This window comes from Papaver somniferum, chromosome 9 (assembly GCF_003573695.1).
Source record: "Papaver somniferum cultivar HN1 chromosome 9, ASM357369v1, whole genome shotgun sequence".
NCBI lineage: Eukaryota > Viridiplantae > Streptophyta > Magnoliopsida > Ranunculales > Papaveraceae > Papaver > Papaver somniferum.
The window spans coordinates 103,510,920-103,528,852 of NC_039366.1; the positions used below are offsets into that span (position 1 = coordinate 103,510,920).

At 35.8% G+C, this 17,933-nt stretch overlaps 1 long non-coding RNA gene across 1 annotated transcript; it reads left to right on the plus strand.

Moving 5' to 3' along the window:
* The first annotated feature begins 3,641 nt into the window (after nt 1-3,641).
* LOC113309448 lies at nt 3,642-4,999 on the plus strand. Its single transcript, XR_003340609.1, has 2 exons — nt 3,642-3,986; nt 4,101-4,999. It is a non-coding gene; the product is annotated as an uncharacterized LOC113309448 (long non-coding RNA).
* The last annotated feature ends 12,934 nt before the right edge of the window (nt 5,000-17,933 follow it).

Consider the following 17,933-nt stretch of genomic DNA (forward strand, 5'->3'; position numbering starts at 1 on the left):
ATCATATGATCAATTCTACGTCTTCTTGGTAGTGTCGTTGGCTGTTCTGAAGGAATTGTATCTTCAAACTCATCCAAGATCTTTGGTATCACATCTTCCACTTTAGCTGCTTTCCTGGATTAGTCTCATCTAGTACCTCAGTAAAGTAGTCAAGGTTTTGCGCAGACCTTCATTCACCTGAATCCAAAAGAAACATGGCTTAATTGTCTTATCTCTATCATTATTTTGCCTCACCTTAATGACAAACAATGGGTACTAAGGTGCTGAATAAATATCTCATTTCTATGAGGAATTACGGACACCTTCGCCGCACAAAAGAAATCCATGCGCAGTATAAGGTCGTAATCATTTATGACCATAACTAGCAAGTAATACTCCCTCCGTCCCACTCCTAAGTGACCTATTTGATTTTAGATTTTGTCCCAATGATAAGTGACCTATATCACTAAACAATGAGATATTCCGGAATTATCCTTTTAGTTAATTATAAATAATATATGAAATATGTATAATTTGATAGGCATGTTTATATTCGTTACGTAGGTGTTTTAAAATGCTTTTCAATTGTATGAAATTTGCGAACATCCGTGGAATATTTTGAGAGATAAACCATTTTTAAATTTCACTAGTTATTATTCATAAGGGTATAATTGTAAAAAATGATTAAAAATACTATTTTCCTTGCTTGCCTTAAAAATTGTGCAAATTTCAAATAGGTCACTTAGGAGTGGGACGGAGGGAGTATAATTTTTCTTTTATTTTTCTTTTCATTCTCCTACTTAGACATCAATATTGCGAACTTTATACCCATTTTCTATGGTTTTTAGTTAACAACCTTAATGGTGCTTGCCGCACTAGTGACTGTTAATTCCAATGTTATGCCTATATATGGATGGGTAAAGGATTTTGTTGCACCTGTCCCAACCATTTCTAATATGTTATTTCTATTGATCTTAATATGAGTCCAACAAATAATTTCTTTTTTTTATTTGCCTTACTTCCCAATAATGGATTGGCACCTCGATGTTGAGCCATATCAATATCATGCTAACCTCTGTCAGCATTAACAACGTATCCAGTACCTTTAATATGGTTTTGTTGTGTTGAAAAACTTTCTTCTCCCTTCAAAAGTTGCAAGAAGCCATTCTTCGTGTCTGATCAATGATTAATAATTTTCACCCGCGGACCCTTTACTTAAGAATGCATCCTGAACAACTAAAAGAACAACAATTAAACTCGATCAAAATGTATTAAGACAACTTAATACCAAGCATACGTGAACAGAAAGACCCTTAACCAGGGTTATGATAACTTAATTATCACAGGGTTAAGCTTCACAAATGAAACAACCTTAATTGCAATCAAACATAGTCTCAGCCTAATTCACACTTAGCCAATTTTTTCATCTTGGCTAAACCCTATTCATCTCAGACTAATAAATAAAGGTTTTGTCTACAATCAATTCACGCTTCACGAATCAGCAAAATAGAATGCACCAAAAAATAATTAGCTTTAAACCCGCCCTTAGGATTTTTATTGCTGAACACTTAGGGTTACACGGACTCTCCTTATACCAGATACCCAAACCTTTACAAGATCAGATTTTATATATGCTCACAAAGCTATACAAAGTAAATACCTAGCTGTTATAGGTTTTACTTTATGTAAGGCAGTTGGCATAACCGAGCAACCTGTCTATGTCTTTATCCAAGACGAAGAGGAAGTTCTTTGTTTCTAGCTAGAAAAGCATAAAGTTAATGCCAACTAAGTGTAACCAACTCAAAGTCGTCAAGACCATGTGCCTGGTGCATTCTTCCGATCTTGTTGTACCAATGATGCGCACACCAGTCAAGTGCCATCATTTTTATGCATCATTTGGAGATTTGGAGAATGATGCAAGTGTGAACATGCAAATCTACCTCACTTGCACTTTTGAATGCATCATGCATCCTGACCATGCCCAAATCCCATTTGGCGAACTGCAACGCCTAACTTGTATCTATGGATACATTACGTATCCTGACCATGCCAAATCCTTTTTGGTTCATGCTAATATTTATTATGCTAGTTGATTGACCAGTGATAAATGACCACTAGACTCAACCTTATTCATGCATATATAATATGCATAACTTAATTGGTGAACCAGTGATAACAAACCCAATAAAGGCAAAACCTACAAATACGAGCGGTGCAGAGGAGGAATTGCCGCATTATTTCCATGTCAATTTTGTATTATTGCTATCTAGCTAGCGCAAATTAAGATGTTCAAACACTTACCCATGTAATACTTTATTTATCAAGACGAATCTCGCACATTGTAACTCAAATTGGGATACAATGCCTCTCAAATCTGCGCAAAATTATAAATCGTGAATTGCAACATGAATTGTTTTTAAATTTTAAGCGTCGAATTGTACATTAAATCATGAATCAAAAATTTATTATCATTTTTATTTAACTTAGGAAATTGAAATTAGAGTATATATATGTTGATAAGTTCTCATGAAATTTGTATAAACTTAATACAAGTTCATTATTATCAAACAGACCGGCGTAGTGGCGTGATACAATAGTTTGATCATTTACCAATCTTTAATGAACTAGATATAAATGTAGTAAATTGATTCGTCAAATTTAACAGCTGTCGAAAAATTAAGAGTCCGATCTGTTAAGAATCCAATCGCTTTCCTAAATGTTGGCTCGAGTTGCGGATCGAAAGATTCTAGAGACTATAGATTTTGGCGCTACCAAGATATCCTCATTTAGCCACTCCAATATACTAGAAGTACGATAAATGAAAAATATCGTGGTCACCAACGAGAAACACTCATGTAGATCCATCCCACTCCTAGTTAGCGGTTCGGTGTATGCCGAAAATATTGGACCCAAACGTACGAGTATAATTTGATTAGATAAAATCCAAATTCGGCCAAAGATTCGTGATTCGGTAATAATTCGGAATGTCATATGTACGTGTATAATTCGTTTTACAATTATGAAATGGAAAAATAAACTCAGCGTACACCAACTTGTAGATCACTTTTAATTTAATTCACTTTTGGTTAGTATGATTTAATCATTTAACGAATTACATTGGCATATTCATGACGACACATTCAAAATCCTTGGCTATTCACAGTTTCTTAACAAAATTACGAAATGATTGAAAACAATAATGTAGAGAAAATATGATACGAAGAATATAGTTCATTAATTCGTGAATACGCGTATAATTCGTTTCGGACTGAAATTTGGCTAAACCAAATTAAGGTTCAAACCTATGCATATGGTATGTATATATCCGTATTCGAAAAAAAATCGTGTATCATTCGCGTAAAATTGGGAGAGTTGCTAACTAGGATCCCACTACACTGATGACAAGCCTGCTTGCTTTAAGACAAAAAACAATTTTTTCATCAGACACTAGTACTACTCATTTATTGACGTAGTAGCAAAGAGAATCATTACACAAATTAGATGCCTCTGCATTTCATTTGATTGGTTGAGGCCTGAGTGCAGATGAAGCCAAAATAATGAAAAGAAAACAATATCCCCCACTCGATCAATCATTATTTATTGGACTAAAACTCTTTCATTTATCCCTCGAAATAAAATAAAAACATGGAATTATTTTGAAAAATTATGTCATTTTCTCCCACAAATTTCAGTGCCCTTCCAGTTTTTTTCTTCTCCTCAAACAACCACTTAAACCTTCAACTGTTTCTTTCAAAGACCATATAATTCCTTGAGGCTTTTTCCTACTGCAAGGAGAAGATTATAAAAGAATTAATCCCCCCCTAACCTCATCACCTTAATTCAGTCTATTTCACTCCACCCATACAAAACCTATCTATCTTCTCTCAGTTGCATCAAGTTCTTCTTCCCTATGGAAAATTCAACCAAGAACTCCATTGCAACAACAGTACTACTACTTGTGTTTCTTACTCAATTCAGTGCCACGTTTTCTACTACTGCAGCCAAAGGTACGTACCGATTTGTTAGTAACTTAATTAATAGGCTTACTAATTTTTTCTTCTTCATTTTATATTTACTTACAAATTCTTAATATTATTTGGTACAATTTTGTTTCGGTGTAGGCTTCAACACCCATGGCTATTCGCACCTCAGAACAGGATAAGGGGCAGCTTCATCTTCTTCATTTCATATTCAAGTTTTGGCAGGAAAAATAATTCTCTACCGGCAGATTTAGGGTTTGTGATTTGGGCGTGCTTTAAGGAGACTAAAGGGCTGAGATTAATTGGGTCTGTTCCTCCGGGCTAGACAGGGTTGGTAATGGTCATCATTCAGATCATAATTGGTTATAATGGTGGATTTAATGATTGAACAGTTTCCGGGATTTCTCAATATTATCTGCATTGAGTTTGAACTTGATTTGGCCGTAGATTTCATTAGTTTTGGATCGAGAGTGACATGTCATGCCTAAACAGGGAAGGTGACGTGTTTGAGCAACAAAAATAAAGACCAAATATCCTCGAATTTGTTAAACAGGGAAGATGTACTTCACAAACGGCTGGATTTATGGAAAAGATTTGGAAGATATTCTTTGAGATTTGTTCACTGGATTTGATTAGGATTGACCTGTTTCCACTAAACAGGTGTGGTAATTGAATTGAAATCAAAAGAGGAATGATATTTTATCGTTTGGAAGATAATCAGGGCAATTGTTTATGTACGTGAAGATAACTCGGGATTTGGTTGAGACTGAGTTTGGCAAGTGAGTGTTTCACGAGTTTGCTGAAGTTCGACAGAAGGTGGCAGAGTGTAGAAGATAAATAAGGAAGAAAATAACAGCTACAGGGCGTACGAAAAGATAATAATATGGAAATAAATCCCGTATCCTGCATGGAAATAAAGAGAATATTGTTGATTGATTGCGGGGATCTGATGGTGCTGCTGGATATAAATAGAGTCAGTGGAGATTAGAGAAGGCTATCGAGAGTTGGGGAGAAGAACAGAAGGTTGCAGAGCAGCAGCAGAGAAGAAGAAAAAGAAGAACATTTGACGCCTACTGACCGTCGCAGAGAACTGTCATTTTTAAACAGTACTTGTAACAGTTAGTTTGGCACACTTGTTTTGAATTTGAAACATCTCTTGTAACGTGACTTCTGTAACGCCAATACAGCGTTGCAGTTTCATTGTAATATTAGTTTTCTTTAATAAAAACACAATTTGAGCAATGAATTATCTTTTTGAGTGTGTTTTTATCATGAGAAGCTAAACCCCAATACTGGGTTGACGGAGGAAGCCGAACTTCACACATGAGTGAATTTGTATTATTTTCTATATGACTTTTGCACTTATTTTGAATTGATTTATGATTCGAATTAATTAGTTATTATTTTATTAGATGGGTCATGCTTTCTTAAATGTTTGATGTCCCATGCTTACGATTTATAACTAATGTTTTGAGGATCTACTTTGGAAAAACAAGAGTCGATGTTTTATTTATTTATTGAGCGATAATTGTTGAGAATAAATAATTAATCCCTATGATATGAATGCGGTGGAATCCTAGTCCCAGTAACTCTCTCTTTTATTACTTTTATTAAACCTTTAAATTTAATCTTCACAAGTCTTAGAGTTCGAATCTTAATTACTACGACGACAATCAAAAAATTATTATCATTTTGGCACCACCGACGCGGATTTGTTTTTAGATTAATTTTTAGGTTTATTTTTTATTTTGTATAGTATTTTCTTTTTCTTTTAGATTTTTAGTTTCCTTTTTATGCATTTATTTTTGTATTTCCTTTCAGGGACTTTTTGAGGATGATGCCTTCTTCTGGGGAGACGTCACCTACGATGACGCTGGCGGAATATAAGCGTAGAAAGTCAAATTATCAGGAAACCTCATCTGAGATGACGCTTGCTGAATATAAGCGCATGCAATGGTATGGAGTTTCTGCTCCACATGAGGTAAGTGAAGAATATCCTCTAGAGATATATGAGAAGTATTATAAACACACACCACCTAGTTTGGAACAAAGACTGAGATTACTGGAATGCCAAAAATTATTTAATGATGATGATGATCAGTCTTGTAAGGACTCTCTATTCCAGACAAAATTTGAAGATGACCCTGTGGATGATTGTGTAGATGATTTGCCTAATTCCATAGATGAATCTATCTCACAAGATAATTCACCGAACTTAGAGGTTGTTTCTAGACCACTAGACTTCCAAACGTTGCCTAATTTAGGGTTAGAATGGCGTGCTTCTAGAGTGTTGTTGGATTACTTTGCATCTAAATACCCAGAGGACTTTCCTATTCCTGATACAGTGCATGAGCCGATTGATAATTACCTAGTCTCAATAGAATCCCCATATTTTGTTCTTTACGCACTTCCTTGTGCAGTAAAAACTTGGTTTAGGGGTAAATCTTGGTTTTTGATAGTTTCAGCGTCTCCGCGTTTTCATGATATAAGTGTGAAGCTGTCGTTTGTAAATATTGTATTTTGGGTCGATCCCCAAGTTTTCAGGTTATTATTTCATGGGGATCCTTTTTGTACATTCCAGTAGGTGTATTTTTATTCTTTTTTTTTTTTTTACTTTTTTGCATCTTATGGATTTCCCATCTTAACTTTTGCATTGGATGACTCAATTACATTGAGGACAATGTAATGTTTAAGTGTGGGTGAGTGTTTAACCTTTTACTTTATTGTTTCAGGAATTTCCTTGCAAATCATGATCAGCTGTGTAGCGGGTCTTTTGGTTGGTATTTTCAATGACCAGCTGTGTAGCGGGTCTAAAAAAAATTAAAAAAAAAAAAAATTAATGATCACCTGTGTAGCGGTTGTATAAAAATAATATATTATGATTGTTAGGGTTATGACCAGCTGTGTAGCGGGTCTTTTCTTTTTTCTTGCATGTTATGACCAGCTGTATAGCGGGTCTCTAAAAAAAAAAATTGTATCGCGGGTTTAACTCTCTCTTATTATATGACCAGCTGTGTAGCGGGTCAATTTTCTGTTTTGCTCGAGGACTAGCAAAATGTAAGTGTGGGGGAATTTGATAAGCACGAAAGTGCAACACATTTTCACCCATAAATACATTAGTTGGGACTCATTTTATCACTAATAAACTTGTTTGTAGGTGTTTTTGGGCAAATAAACGTCTTTAGAAGAATCGGCTCGAAAAACTGTTAAAGGCACCTCCGGAGGACATTTGCTATTCAGACTCTCATTCTTGGCTAAGGGGTACTCAATTACTAAGGGGAACCCAGTTGCTAAGGAGCAACCTATTGTTATTTAAACCAATGGCTATTCGCACTCCAGAACATGATAAGGGGCAACTTCGTCTTCTTCATTTCATTTCAAGTTTTGGAGGGATAAATAATTCTTTACCGGAAGATTTAGGGTTTGTGATTTGGGCGTGCTTTAAGGAGACTAAAGGGCTGAGATTAATTGGGTTTGTTCCTCTGGGCTAGACAGGGTTGGTAATGGTCGTCGTTCAGATCATAATTGGCTATAATGGTGGATTTAATGATTGAACAGTTCGCGGGATTTCTCAATATTGTCTGCATTGAGTTTGAACTTGATTTGGTCGTAGATTTCATTAGTTTTGGATTGAGAGTGACATGTCATGCCTAAAAAGGGAAGGTGACGTGTTTGAGCAACAAAAATAAAGACCAAATATCCTCGAATTTGTTAAACAGGGAAGATGTACTTCACAAACGGCTGGATTTATTGAAAAGATTTGGAAGATATTCTTTGAGATTTGTTCACTGGATTTGATTAGGATTGACCTGTTTCCACTAAACATGGGTGGTAATTCAATTGAAATCAAAAGAGGAAGGATATTTTATCGTTTGGAAGATTATCAGGACAATTGTTTACGTACGTGAAGATAACTCGGGATTTGGTTGAGACTGAGTGTGGCAAGTGAGTGTTTCACGAGTTTGCTGAAGTTCGACAGAAGATGGCAGAGTGTAGAAGATAAATAAGGAAGAAAATAACAGCTACAGGGCGTACGAAAAGATAATAATATGGAAACAAATCCCTTATCCTGCATGGAAATAAAGAGAATATTGTTGATTGATTTCGGGGATCTGATGTGTGCTGTTGGATATAAATAGAGTCAGTGGAGATCAGAGAAGGCTATCGAGAGTTGGGGAGAAAAACAGAAGGTTGCATAGCGAAGAAGAAAAAGAGGATCATTTGACGCCTACTGACTGTCGCAGAGAACTGTCATTTATAAACAGTACTCATAACAGTCAGTTTGGCACACTTGTTTTGAATTTGAAACATCTCTTGTAACGTGACTTCTGTAACGCCAATACAGCGTTGCAGTTTCATTGTAATATTAGTTTTCTTTAATAAAAACACCATTTGAGCAATGAATTATCTTTTTGAGTGTGTTTTTATCATGAGAAGCTAAACCCCAATACTGGGTCGACGGAGGAAGCCGAACTTCACACATGGGTGAATTTGTATTATTTTCTATATGACTTTTGCACTTATTTTGAATTGATTTATGATTCAAATTAATTAGTTATTATTTTATTAGATGGGTCATGCTTGCTTAAATGTTTGATGTCCCATGCTTACGATTTATAACTAATGTTTTGAGGATCTACTTTGGCAAAACAAGAGTCGATGTTTTATTTATTTATTGAGCGATAATTGTTGAGAATAAATAATTGATCCCTATGATATGAATGCGGTGGAATCCTAGTCCCAGTAACTCTCTCTTTTATTACTTTTATTAAACCTTTAAATTTAATCTTCACAAGTCTTAGAGTTCAAATCTTAGTTACTACGACGACAATCAAAAGATTATTATCATTTTGGCGCCGCCGACGCAGATTTGTTTTTAGATTAATTTTTAGGTATATTTTTTATTTTGTATAGTATTTTCTTTTTCTTTTAGATCTTTTTTCCTTTTTATGCGTTTCTTTTTGTATTTCATTTCAGGGACTTTTTGAGGATGATGCCTTCTTCTGAGGAGACGTCACCTACGATGACGCTGGCGGAATATAAGCGTAGAAAGTCAAATTATCAGGAAACCTCATCTAAGATGACGCTTGCTGAATATAAGCGCATGCAATGGTATGGAGTTTCTGCTCCACATGAGGCAAGTGAAGAATCTCCTCTAGAGATATATGAAAAGTATTATAAACACACACCACCTAGTTTGGAACAAAGACTGAGATTATTGGAATGCCAAAAATTATTTAATGATGATGATGATCAGTCTTGTAGTGACTCTCTGTTCCAGACAGAATTTGAAGATGACCATGTGGATGATTGTGTAGATGATTCCATAGATGAATCTATCTCACAAGATAATTCACCGAACTTAGAGGTTGTTTCTAGACCCCCAGACTTCCAAAAGTTGTCTAATTTATGGTTAGAATTGCGTTCTTCTAGAGTGTTGTTGGATTACTTTGCATCTAAATACCCAGAGGACTTTCCTATTCCTGATACAGTGCATGAGCCGATTGATAATTACCTAGTCTCAATAGAATCCCTATATTTTGTTCTTTACGCACTTCCTTGTACAGTAAAAACTTGGTTTAGGGGTAAATCTTGGTTTTTGATAGTTTCAGCGTCTCCGCGTTTTCATGATATAAGTGTGAAGCCGTCGTTTGTAAATATTGTATTTTGGGTCGATCCCCAAGTTTTCAGGTTACTATTTTATGGGGATCCTTTTTGTACATTCCAATAGGTGTATTTTTATTCTTTTTTTTTTTTTTTTTACTTTTTTGCATCTTATGGATTTCCCATCTTAACTTTGCATTGGATGAATCAATCACATTGAGGACAATGTAATGTTTAAGTGCGGCGCAGTGTTTAACTTTTTACTTTATTGTTTCAGGAATTTCCTTGCAAATCATGATCAGCTGTGTAGCGGGTCTTTTGTTGGGTATTTTCTATGACCAGTTGTGTAGCGGGTCTAAAAAAAATTACAAAAAAAAATAAAATTAATGATCAACTGTGTAGCGGTTCTATAAAAAAATATATTATGATTGTCAGGGTTATGACCAGCTGTGTAGCGGGTCTTTTCTTTTTTCTTGCATGTTATGACCAGCTGTGTAGCGAGTCTCTAAAAAAAAAAATTGTATCGCGGGTTTAACTCTCTCTTATTATATGACCAGCTGTGTAGCGGGTCAATTTTCTATTTTGCTTGAGGACTAGAAAAATGTAAGTGTGGGGGAATTTGATAAGCACGAAAGTGCAACACATTTTCACCCATAAATACACTAGTTGGGACTCATTTTATCACTTGTTTGTAGGTGTTTTTGGCAAATAAACGTTTTTAGAAGAATCGGCTTGAAAAACTGTTAAAGGCACCTCCGAAGGACATTTGCTATTCGGACTCTCATTGTTGGCTAAGGGGTACTCAATTACTAAGGGGCATCCAGTTGCTAAGGAGAAACCTATTTGTTATTTACACCCATGGCTATTCGTACCCCAGAACAAGATAAGGGGCAGCTTCATCTTCTTCATTTCATATTGAAGTTTTGGCGGGAAAAATAATTCTCTACCGGAAGATTTAGGGTTTGTGATTTGGGCGTGCTTTAAGGAGACTAAAGGGCTGAGATTAATTGGGTATGTTCCTCTGGGCTAGACAGGGTTGGTAATGGTCGTCGTTCAGATCATAATTGGCTATAATGGTGGATTTAACGATTGAACAGTTCGCGGGACTTCTCAATATTGTGTGCATTGAGTTTGAACTTGATTTTGCCGTAGATTTCATTAGTTTTGGATTGAGAGTGACATGTCATGCCTAAACAGGTAAGGTGACGTGTTTGAGCAACAAAAATAAAGACCAAATATCCTCGAATTTGTTAAACATGGAAGATGTACTTCACAAACGGCTGGATTTATGGAAAAGATTTGGAAGATATTCTTTGAGATTTGTTCACTGGATTTGATTAGGATTGACCTGTTTCCACTAAACATGGATGGTAATTCAATTGAAATCAAAAGAGGAAGGATATTTTATCGTTTGGAAGATTATCAGGACAATTGTTTATGTACGTGAAGATAACTCGGGATTTGGTTGAGACTGAGTGTGGCAAGTGAGTGTTTCACGAGTTTGCTGAAGTTCGACAGAAGGTGGCAGAGTGTAGAAGATAAATAAGGAAGAAAGTAACAGCTACAGGGCGTACGAAAAGATAATAATATGGAAATAAATCCCTTATCCTGCATGGAAATAAAGAAAATATTGTTGATTGATTGCGGGGATCTGATGGTGCTGTTGGATATAAATAGAGTCAATGGAGATTAGAGAAGGCTATCGAGAGTTGGGGAGAAGAACAGAAGGTTGCAGAGCGGAGAAGAAAAAGAAGAACATATGACGCCTACTGACTGTCGCAGAGAACTGTCGTTTATAAACAATACTCGTAACAGTCAGTTTGGCACACTTGTTTTAAATTTGAAACATCTCTTATAACGTGACTTCTGTAACGCCAATACAGCGTTGCAGTTTCATTGTAATACTATTTTTCTTTAATGAAAACACCATTTGAGCAATGAATTATCTTTTTGAGTGTGTTTTTATCATGAGAAGCTAAACCCCAATACTGGGTCGACGGAGGAAGCCGAACTTCACACATGGGTGAATTTGTATTATTTTCTATATGACTTTTGCACTTATTTTGAATTGATTTATGATTCGAATTAATTAGTTATTATTTTATTAGATGGGTCATGCTTGCTTAAATGTTTGATGTCCCATGCTTACGATTTATTACTAATGTTTTGAGGATTTACTTTGGCAAAACAAGAGTCGATGTTTTATTTATTTATTGAGCGATAATTGTTGAGAATAAATAATTGATCCCTATGATATGAATGCGGTGGAATCCTAGTCCCAGTAACTCTCTCTTTTATTACTTTTATTAAACCTTTAAATTTAATCTTCACAAGTCTTAGAGTTCAAATCTTAATTACTACGACGACAATCAAAAAATTATTATCATTTTGGCGCCGCCGACGCAGATTTGTTTTTAGATTAATTTTTAGGTTTATTTTTTATTTTGTATAGTATTTTCTTTTTCTTTTAGATTTTTTTTTTCCTTTTTATGCGTTTCTTTTTGTATTTCTTTTCAGGGACTTTTTGAGGATGATGCCTTCTTCTGAGGAGACGTCACCTACGATGACGCTGGCGGAATATAAGCGTAGAAAGTCAAATTATCAGGAAACCTCATCTAAGATGACGCTTGTTGAATATAAGCGCATGCAATGGTATGGAGTTTCTGCTCCACATGAGGCAAGTGAAGAATCTCCTCTAGAGATATATGAAAAGTATTATAAACACACACCACCTAGTTTGGAACAAAGACTGAGATTATTGGAATGCCAAAAATTATTTAATGATGATGATGATCAGTCTTGTAGTGACTCTCTGTTCCAGACAGAATTTGAAGATGACCATGTGGATGATTGTGTAGATGATTTTCCTAATTCCATGGATGAATCTATCTCACAAGATAATTCACCGAACTTAGAGGTTGTTTCTAGACCCCCAGACTTCCAAAAGTTGTCTAATTTATGGTTAGAATTGCGTTCTCTTGGAGTGTTGTTGGATTACTTTGCATCTAAATACCCAGAGGACTTTCCTATTATCGATACAGGGCATGAGCCGATTGATAATTCCCCAGTCTCAATAGAATCCCTATATTTTGTTCTTTACGCACTTCCTTGTGCAGTAAAAACTTGGTTTAGGGGTAAATCTTGGTTTTTGATAGTTTCAGCGTCTCCGCGTTTTCATGATATAAGTGTGAAGCTGTCATTTGTAAATATTGTATTTTGGGTCGATCCCCAAGTCTTCAGGTTACTATTTTATGGGGATCCTTTTTGTACATTCAAGTAGGTGTATTTTTATTCTTATTTTTTTCTTATACTTTTTTGCATCTTATGGATTTCCCATCTTAACTTTGCATTGGATGACTCAATTACATTGAGGACAATGTAATGTTTAAGTGTGGCGGAGTGTTTAACTTTTTACTTTATTGTTTCAGGAATTTCCTTACAAATCATGATCAGCTGTGTAGCGGGTCTTTTTTGTTGGGTATTTTCAATGACCAAATGTGTAGCGGGTCTAAAGAAATTTACAAAAAATAAAATAAAATATGAATGATCAGCTGTGTAGCGGGTCTATAAAAAATATATTATGATTGTTAAGGTTATGACCAGCTGTGTAGCGGGTCTTTTCTTTTTTCTTGCATGTTATGACCAGCTGTGTAGCGGGTCTCTAAAAAAAATGTATCGTGGGTTTAACTCTCTCTAATTATATGACCAGCTTTGTAGCGGGTCAATTTTCTGTTTTGCTCGAGGACTAGAAAAATGTAAGTGTGGGGGAATTTGATAAGCACGAAAGTGCAACAAATTTTCACCCATAGATACATTAGATGTGATTCATTTTATCACTAATAAACTTGTTTGTAGGCGTTTTTGGGCAAATAAACGTTTTTAAAAGAATCGTCTCGAAAAACTGTTAAAGGGACCTCCGGAGGACATTTGCTATTCAGACTCTCATTGTTGTCTAAATGGTACTCAATTACTAAGGGGAACCCAGTTGCTAAGGAGCAACCTATTTGTTATTTACACACATGGTTATTCGCACCCCAGAACAGGATAAGGGGCAGCTTCATCTTCTTCATTTCATATTCAAGTTTTGGCGGGAAAAATAATTCTCTGCCGGCAGATTTAGGGTTTGTGATTTGGGCGTGCTTTAAGGAGACTAAAGGGCTGAGATTAATTGGGTCTGTTCCTCTGGGCTAGACAGGGTTGGTAATGGTCGTCGTTCAGATCATAATTGGCTATAATGGTGGATTTAATGATTGAACAGTTCCCGGATTTCTCAATATTGTCTGCATTGAGTTTGAACTTGATTTGGCCGTAGATTTCATTAGTTTTGTATTGAGGTTGACATGTCATGCCTAAACAGGGAAGGTGACGTGTTTGAGCGACAAAAATAAAGAACAAATATCCTCGAATTTGTTAAACAGGGAAGATGTACTTCACAAACGGCTGGATTTATGGAAAAGATTTGGAAGATATTCTTTGAGATTTGTTTCACTGGATTTGATTAGGATTGACCTGTTTCCACTAAACAAGGGTGGTAATTGAATTGAAATCAAAATAGGAAGGATATTTTATCATTTGGAAGATAATCAGGGCAATTGTTTATGTACGTGAAGATAACTTGGGATTTGGTTGAGACTGAGTGTGGAAAGTGAGTGTTTCACGAGTTTGCTGAAGTTCGACAGAAGGTGGCAGAGTGTAGAAGATAAATAAGGAAGAAAATAACAGCTACACGGCGTACAAAAAGATAATAATATGGAAATAAATCTCGTATCCTGCATGGGAATAAAGAGAATATTGTTGATTGATTGCGGGGATTTAATGGTGCTGCTGGATATAAATAGAGTCAGTGGAGATCAGAGAAGGCTATCGAGAGTTGGGGAGAAGAACAGAAGGTTTCAGAGCAGCAGAGAAGAAGAAAAAGAAGAACATTTGACGCCTACTGACTGTCGCAGAGAACTGTCGTTTATAAACAGTCAGTTTGGCACACTTGTTTTGAATTTGAAACATCTCTTGTAACGTGACTTTTGTAACGCCAATACAGCGTTGCAGTTTCATTGTAATATTAGTTTTCTTTAATAAAAACACCATTTGAGTAATGAATTATCTTTTTGAGTGTGTTTTTATCATGAGAAGCTAAACCCCAATACTGGGTCGACGGAGGAAGCCGAACTTCACACATGGGTGAATTTGTATTATTTTCTATATGACTTTTGCACTTATTTTGAATTGATTTATGGTTCGAATTAATTAGTTATTATTTTATTAGATGGGTCATGCTTGCTTAAATGTTTGATGTCCCATGCTTACGATTTATAACTAATGTTTTGAGGATCTACTTTGGCAAAACAAGAGTCGATGTTTTATTTATTTATTGAGCGATAATTGTTGAGAATAAATAATTGATCCCTATGATATGAATGCGGTGGAATCCTAGTCCCAGTAACTCTCTCTTTTATAACTTTTATTAAACCTTTAAATTTAATCTTCACAAGTCTTAGAGTTCGAATACTATTTACAACAACGACAATTAAAAATAGAAAAATTTATCTCGAAATCGTGTGTTGGTAAAGCGTTTCGCTTTGATCAAGTTTATCTTCACCTAGTGACGAAAGTCATGAAAAGTTTCAATCACTTTGAGAATTTCTCTGACGTAAATCGGTCTGTGAATAACGGCTACATAGCGTCCTCTGAGAATGTCTCAATGATTGAAATGAGAGTTTAGATTACATAACCATGTATTCCTTGAACCGAAGTTTTCGATCTTTGTTTATCAAGAGAAATCAGGAGGATTGTGGAATTGGCTTGCCAAGTCCGCGAACCTAGTTCGTAGACTCAATCCGCGAACTGTCGGAAGTACTCGACCGAGAATTTCTGCGAGGATTTTCCAAAAATCGTTTGTCTGCTAAGTCCGCGAACTGGCGGAAGTTCTCTTTCCGAGAATTTCTGCTGAGTTTGGAAAACTCAACCGATTAACTTAAGTCCGCGAACTTGTTTGTGAACTTAATAGGTTATGATCTAAAGATGTGCTCTGAACATGAAATATTAAATTACTAAGGAATGCTTTATGAAATCCGTGGCGATAATGTTCATGAGCCGATTCAATCGAACCGAATCATCTTTGTTTCAATTGTGTCTTGTCTATTTACATAAGATCTCATAGCAATTGAACAACTCTGTAACTAGTTTATTTGAGTCAATTGAACTAGCTATAGTGAAGAAGAACAAGGTTAATATGAAATGCTCATATGGTTAACCTTTTGGGTTACTATGTTGAACCAACATACGCGTACACGTTTGGGCATGGTTTTCACGAACCCAGTACACGTTTGGGTTACTATGTTGAGAAATATTAGCTTGAATCTAAATCAGGTTTTTCATCTAACGGTGAATAAGGATTGCTTTGTAACTAAGGCAAAACCCTGATTTGAAGGCTATATAAAGGAGACATCTAGCATTGTGAAAAACTAATCCCCACACGTCTGTGTGCTACTAGTGCGCCCGCTAGAGTCGATCTCCATTAAACTTTGATTTTCTTCTCTGAAATCAGGTTAACGACTTAAAGACTTCATTGGGATTGTGAAGCCAGACCGATACTACTTTATCGTAGTTTTGTGATCTGATCTTGCATCGTCTATCGTACGAGTACAATCGATTGATTGACTTGAGATCGTGAGAGTTCTCCGATAGGCAAGATAAAGAAGTCACAAACATCTTCGTCTCACTGTTTGTGATTCCTCGACAATCCGCTTGTGTAGTCAGGAAGGATTGTAGAGAGGTGATTGATTAATCTAGGTTGTTCTTCGGGAATATAAGACCGGATTATCAATTGGTTCATGTTACCTTGATTTTATATCTAAAGACGGAACAAAACCTAGGGTTTATCTGTGGGAGACAGATTTATCCTCTTATAGACTTTTCTATGTGAGACAGATCTGTTTATTATCAAAGTCTGTGATTTTGGGTTACAACAACTCTTGGTTGTGGGTGAGATCAGCTAAGGGAATCAAGTGCGCAGTATCCTGCTGAGATCAGAAGCGTAGGAGTACAACTGTACCTTGGATGGGTAGAAGACTGATTGGGGTTCAACTATAGTCCAGTCCTAAGTTAGTTTGCAGTAGGCTAGTGTCTGTAGCGGCTTAATACAGTGTGTATTCAATCTGGACTAGGTCCCGGGGTTTTTCTGCATTTTTGGTTTCCTCGTTAACAAAATTTCTGGTGTCTGTGTTATTTCTTTTCCGCATTATATTTTATATAATTGAAATAATACAAGTTGTGCGTTCGTGATCATCAATTGGAAATCCAACCTTTGGTTGTTGATTGATATTGATTGATCCTTGGACATTGGTCTTTGGTACCGTCCAAGTATTCCTTGTATTTGATAAAGACTCGCTATTGTTTTTAGCTTGAGTAAAAATCAAATCAAGAGAGAGATATTAACTCCTTGAGATACTTTTATCTAGATTGAGTCTGACTGTCTAGTTGATTCTCTAGCAAAGTATTTCGGAGTTAGTCCATATAGATTGCTAATCGAAATATTGGGTGGTGTTGTTAGACCCCCGCTTTTTCAAAGCCAGTTTTACAATTGTACTCGTACGATATATATAACAAGATCACATCACTTAACTACATGAAAAGTAGTTCGGTATGGCTTCACAATCCCAATGAAGTCTTTAAGTCGTTAACGTATAGGGTCTCGAGAAGAAACCTAAGGTTAAAGGAGAATCGACTCTAGTTATGCAACTAGTATCACACAGGAGGTGTGGGGATTAGTTTTCTCAGTTGCTAGAGTTCTCCTTTATATATTTTTCAAATCAGGTTTGCAATCCAAGTTACTTTGGTAACAAAGCATTCAATAATTACCGTTAGATGAAAAACCTGATTCAACCAAGCTAATATCTTTCAACCGTTAGATCAAACTTATCTTGTTACACACAAATGAAATGTACCCTCGTTTAGGTTTATGTAACCGTACCCAAACGTGTACACCATGTTGGTTCACAAATAGTTAACCGAGGTTAGCCATATGATTACTCTCATATCAACCTTATTCATCTTAACCATAACTAGTTTAAATGACTCAAATGAAACTATTTAAAGAGTTGTTCAATTGTATGGAAAACACAATCGAAACAAAATCGGTTTGATTCACTTGAATCAGTCATGAAAATTATAGCCACGGTTTGCAAAGATTGCATTCCTTATGATTTAAATGTTTAAGTTCATGAACTGACCGGTTTGATAAAGTAACCAGCTTAAGTATGTGTACGGGTATGCGTACTTAAACAACCGATTTGAGTTTGTTTAGTTTCCAAACTCAGCAGAAATTTTCGGTTCGAGAACTTCCGCCAGTATGCATACGGGTACGCATACTTA